Here is a 6,515-nt window from a genome sequence, read left to right as displayed (position 1 = left end):
CTATAAATTCCCATAAATCCCAGAAACATCAGAGGGAGCCACGAAAATACTTTTCTGCCGCCGCAAGCTTCTGTTTCCGCAAGATCCCATCTTTGGGCCTTTTCCGGCGTCCCGTCGGAGGGGGCATCGATCACGGAGGGGTTCTTCATCAACACCATTGCCTCTCCGATGAGTTGTGAGTAGTTTACCATAGACCTTCGGGTCCATAGTTATTAGCTAGATGGCTTCTTCTCTCTCTTGGATCTTCAATACAAAGTTCTCCATGATCTTCATGGAGATCTATTCGATGTAATCTTCTTTTGCGGTGTGTTTGTCGAGATCCGATGAATTGTGGATTTATGATCAGATTATCTATGAATATTATTTGAGTCTCCTCTGAACTCTTTTATGCATGACTTCATATCCTTGCAAGTCTCTTCGAGTTATGGGTTTCGTTTGGCCAACTAGATCTATAATTCTTGCAATGGGGGAAGTGCTTGGTTTTGGGTTCATACCGTGCGGTGTGCTCATCCAGTGACAGAAGGGGTAGCGAGGCACGTATCGTGTTGTTGCCATCAAGGGTAAAAAGATGGGGTTTTATCTAAAGATTGATTCTATCCCTCTACATCATGTCATCTTGCTTAAGGCGTTACTCCGTTTTACTTTATTTACTTTATATTATTATTTATCTATCACATCTTAAATTTGCTCTTTTCCGAGAAGGGATTGACAACCCCTTATCGCGTTGGGTGCAAGTTGTTTGTATTTTGTGCAGGTGCCTTGGTGCTTTATCTTGGTACTTGTCGTGGAATTGTCACGGCAGATGTCCTTAGTGTCAGGACTTAGTCGCGAGGCAAACGCATCTATGTGGCAGCTTGAGAGGGGTTGATCGGGACGAGAGACGCAACAGACAAGACAAGGATTTAGACAGCTTCGGGCCCCGGGAAACATCATCTAGAATAGCCCTACATGCTGTTTGAGGCTAGGTCTCATTATGCTCATCGAGAGTCGCCGCATAAGCCGGCTCCCCCTTTGTGTCTAGCTCTAGATATTGTTTATTGTTCCCTCCTTGGGGAGCCCTGCCCCTCCTTATATAAGTTAGAGGGGCGGGTTACATGTGGAGTCCTAGTAGGACTAGGACTAGTCTATCTTCTCTTACAAGTTAAATACAAGTCCGGGTCTTGCTTCCTCATAAAGGAAATATTTGTCATCCCTTTCCTCTTAAGCCGGCCCATCATAACGTGAGCCGGCCTTCTGGGCTTTGGGCCTTGTTGTCCATCTGACCCGCCCGCCGGGTTACTAATAAGTTGGCAATATTGGGCGGGTTATCTGTGAATCGCCAAGCTCCAGGCGGGTCACCAGTGAGTCACCACGCTCCAGCCGGGTCTTCTGGTGAATCACCAAGTCCGGCCGGGTCATAACTCCAGCCGGGTCATACCACGGGTATATCCCCGACATTAGCCCCTAGTTTAATTTGGATTTATCCATGTTAAACTGATCCTGTAAAATAAACACCAGAACAACTTTGACAGGTTGTACTCCGGGATAAAAATTCTTGTAAACCGGCACCTGATCATCCTTAAATCCTTGTCATTTCTTCCTTCTAAAAAATCCGAGTCAATAGACCAGTTTCATAACCAATTTGCTTGTAGAAAATATTTTGTAAATAAAGAATCCTCTTGAATCGGCCTTGAATGCTCTGACTTGACAAAAATATTGGTCTTCAAATATTCAACTGATGTTCAGCCGGTCTGAAGATGTAAAACTTGCCGGTTTAATATTACCAAAATTGTCGGTTATAAAAACTGATAATTCTGGGTCATGATTGTTGCCAACGCCAGTTCATGTTTATTGATGACGCCGGGTTGCAGACACAAGGTCGTAATGGTTGGTGACGCCGGGTCAATCCGGTTTGCTCAAAACAGAGAATTTGAAAATAGTTCTTCCATAATAATATAATACATGTAGCCCCCAAGTCTTGAGTAGAACAAAGTGATGGCTTAAGACTTGTTTCAATATAAATACTGCCACTTAAGAAGAAATCCATGTTGTTCATCCCAGTCACTTAGTAAAAACTGAATACTCCATATTATGTAGCCCCCAAGTGTCGGGTCATTATGCAATAATAAGCAGGGACTTGTAGGTATAATCATATAGATTTGAGCAATGATGTGTAGCCCCCAAGGGCCGGCTCAGTAAGATAATATTGAGCTGGGACTTGATATATACTTCAATGAAAATAACATCATATGATGTAACCCCCATCATGGGACTTGAATCCACGTCCACAAGGTTAAGAGCCTTGTCCTGTACCAATTGAGCAGTGGACCCTTCAATATAATGAATAAAAAGCTTTGTACCTTCAATTATTGACAGGAGCAATTGGTAGCCCCCAAGGGTCGACTCATTATAATGTGATGAGTCGAGTCTTCAATAATATGAGCAAAAAATTACTTTGCATTAGCCCCCAAGTGTCATGGTGCCTGCTTGCAGCGACATGAGACTTGCATATTTGATGTAATCGCAACTTTAAATAATGTAGCCCCCAAGTGCCGGGTCGTAAGCCTGCAGCAACTCGGGACTATTCCTTCAATTGTACAAAAAAATCATATCTATTGATAATATGATAGCCATTGTGCTAAAGCGACTTTATAAACCTCAATAATACCGGTTATTAATAACCATGATAAAATCCAGCCATGTTGGCTATTCAAGATAATATAATCCGGTATGGAAACCTTATTCGTTCAGTATCATAATGAAAATTCAGCCAAGTTTGGCTATTTATATAATATAACCCAATGATTTATAAGCGCATGATTCCAATGGCGCAATCCAAATATATACTGGCGACTTATAGTCCCAAGCCAGGCCGGTTTAATAAACACCGGATAATTTTTCATCATATACTGGAGACTTATCGTCTTAAAGCCAGGTCGGTTTAACAAACACCGGATAATTTATCATCATACTGGCGACACATAGTCGAAAGCCAGGCCGGTTTAATAAACGTCAGTGATTTATAATCATGCTTTATTCAACCTGTTTCTGCATACAACAAGTTTAAAGTGTTCTGGCGGTTTACCGCCGGACGGGTCATAATGCCCAACATATAACCTGGGTTTATAACCAAGGTTGCACTTAAGAATAATCAAATATGAAATATATCATACCTGTGATATTGAATCACATTGCTGGTTTTACCAACTTTTTGTAGTAAGAGTGATAACCCCAATCTTGAGTAATGATAACTCCTTTCATACTGTGCCGGTTGATGATAAACCGTACCGGGTTGTGATAAACACTGGTTTAACCATATATAATACTGGCGACTCGTAGTCAAACCAGACTGGGCTGATAGTCTCCGGATTATAACTTGATCCTGTATTGACAACTTGCAATTGAAAGTCAAGCCGGGTTAATGAACGCCGGTTTACTCCATAATAGGATGGTAATAGAAAATCAAACCGGGCAGATGGCCTCCGGATTAAGATTTGACCGTGTTCCGTCAATTTGTAATTGACGGTTGAACCGGATTAAAACGTTGTCGCAACAAAAATCGAATAACAGTTATGAAAAAAAATGGAAGCAAAGGCAATGATAAAACCGTTTGCAAAAAAGGAGGCTTTACTGAGCCGATCAGATGGTGTTACCATGGTCGGACACGACCAAGCTCCCAATAGGTGTAGCTATGGTTCAAGTCAGCCAGGTCCCCAACTGAAACCGTGGCATTATGCCGATCAAGTGGCGTGGCAATGGTTCGGGTTCGACCAAGCCCCCAAGTGACTCTGTGGCCTTAGGCCGATCAAGAGGCGTGACTGGTTCAGACTTGACCATGTCCCCAAATGATCTGGTGGCTTTCGCCTATCAAGAGGTGTTGCATTGGTTCGGACACGACCAAGCCCCCAAGTGACATAACATGGTGCTTTGAAAAGCTAACCCAAGAGGTAAACCGGAGGCTGCTTTAAGACAGAACTATCACATCCCTAGTTCTGGCCTGTCCTATGCTTGCTTCCATCTGTGCATCATGTTTAAATTTTTGAAACTTGAACTGAGGAATTCAGAAGCCTCAAAACCCTAAATAAAAGAAGGGCAAAAACCCTAAAATCTCATTCATTGTTCCAAAATGCTCTTCTTAGATGTTTAATATTTTTGGCAAGGGTTTTGATCCAAACCAAAAATAATGAACATTTTAAAAGGATTTATTTTTGGGACTTTGAATTTAAATCATTAGCTATTTGAATTTGAATTATATTCATATAACTAGAATATAATTTCAAATACCCCTGAAATATTTTATGAGCTTTTGGAAAAGTTCATCTAGCCAAATAAAAAAATATTCAGAGGAGTTTTTGGCATTGTTTGAATTATTTTAAATTCAAAACAGTGGCAAAAGGTTAAATAAAGAAAGCAGAACAGAAATTTAAAAAAAAAGAGAGAAGCCCATCCACTTACCTGACTTACCTGCCTGGCCCAGCTCCTCCAGCGCGGCCCAGCCCACCACCGCCGTTTCTCCCCCTGTCGTCTTCCTCCCCCTCGCCCCGAAGCTGCTCGGTGGCGCGCGCAGGCCACACGCCCCGGCCACCTCCTCCCTCCCAGCCTGCCTGGCTCCTCCTCGACGCCCCGGTGACGCCACGCGCCTCCCCGACCCCCTCTCACTTCTCCCTTGCTCTCTGGACCTCCCTCCCCCTCGCTCCTCTGCTTCCCCCCCCATGACCGAGAGCCGCCGCCGACGTCGCTCGCAACCACCGTGTCCACCGGCCACCCCTCGCCCTGTCGATAAGCCCAGAAGAACCGCCATCGTCTCCTGCATCGTCTACGCCAGCCCGTTCGACTGCGGGAGCCCTGCATCGCCGCCCACGCCGTCTCCCTCATCCCCGGTGCCCGAAGATCGCCGCCGTAAATTCGCCGTCGCAGAAGCTTCCCCGAGCTCGCCGACCCCTCCGTTCGATCCACTGTGAGCCCCTTTTCCTCTTTCCCCTTCTCTCAAGCTCGCGCTCATCCCCTAGCTTCTTTCTCCACCGCAGCCGATTGCTCCTCGCCGCCGGCCATGGCGCTGCCGTGGCCAGGGTCACCCCAGCTTGCGCCCGAGCATGTTACCAAGTTCGCCACCCTCCCAGGAGCCCGCAGAGCCCTTCCGTTTCCCCTCTAGTGCACCGCAGTGCCGTGTTCGACCTCGGCCGAACTCCGGCGGCTACCTAGGTCGTCGCCAGCGCCGATTCCGGCCGCCCCGACCCCAACCGACTCCACAGGAAGACGCGGCGCTCTTCTAGCTATCCGTAGAGCTCCTCCTCCGTCCGTTTGGTCGCCGGAGCAAGAAACCCGAAGGCCTCCGCCGCCTCGGCCTCGCCGATGACTCAACGCCGGCGGGATTGACTCGTTTGACCAGGGGTTTGACCTCCCCTGGGTCCATGACAGGTGGGCCCCCGCCATCAGGTGATTAGCTTAAGCTAATCACTACCTAATCTAACCCCCTGACACTGACATGTGGGCCCTAGTGCCCCTAATCTTTAGTTAAACTAAACTAACCCCCCTGTCTAACCTGTGTCACTGACGTGTGGCCCCCACACGTCAGGTTTGACTCTGGGCGACCCAGTTGACCTGCTGACCTCAGCCTTACGCCATGCTGACGCAATATTCCTTTTCTGGAATTTAGTTTATTTTATAAATATTCAGAAAATTCCAGAAAATTGTATAAACTTCTAAAATTCATAGAAATTCAACCGTAACTCAGAATTAAATAAATTATATATGGAAAATTATCAGAAAAATTCAAGGAATCCATCTGTACTATTTTCATGCATGTTTGAACAATGTTTGTCCTCTGTTTTGGACAAAACAAATTAAGGGCATTTAAATAATCATATATGGAGTTGGAATTTGAATCATGTATTCAAACCAACTTCATTTAAATCATAGCTAGGTGCATTAGCCCAAAACACATTCATATTGCCATGTCATAGCATGCATCATATTGTGCATTGCATTGATCATGTGTCTTCTGTGTTTGCCGGTGTTGTTCCCCCTCGGTAGACGTTGTATCGACGATGTGATCGTTGACACTGATGAAGACTCAATGTTATCTTCAGAAGTGCCAGGCAAGCAAAACCCCCTTGTTCATTCCGATACAATCCCACTCTCTCGCTCCTGCTCTCTTTTACTGCATTAGGACAACAACGACATATTTGTTACTTGCTGCGGTAGCTGAACCCCTTTATCCTCTGCATGACCTGTCATTGCCACAGTAAATAGATGAAACCCACTAGCATGAGTAGGAGTTGTTTGAGCCCTGTTGTGCCTACTCATTCATGCTTGTTTGTCATGCCTGCTACTGCTTAGAGTTGAGTCAGGTCTGATTCATCGGGGATGAATCAGAGGTGTGTGAACATGTCCTATTGTGGGTGAGCTAAGTGTGTGAACACGATTTGGTAAAGGTAGCGGTGAGAGGCCATGTAGGAGTACATGGTGGGTTGTCTCATTGCAGCCGTCCTCAGGAACTGAGTTCTGTGTTGGTGATCCATGATCAGTTACTACCA

The sequence above is a fragment of the Triticum dicoccoides genome, chromosome 2B, assembly GCF_002162155.2.
Source record: "Triticum dicoccoides isolate Atlit2015 ecotype Zavitan chromosome 2B, WEW_v2.0, whole genome shotgun sequence".
NCBI classification, from domain to species: Eukaryota; Viridiplantae; Streptophyta; class Magnoliopsida; order Poales; family Poaceae; genus Triticum; species Triticum dicoccoides.
Note: the sequence above shows the minus strand (reverse complement) of the source record.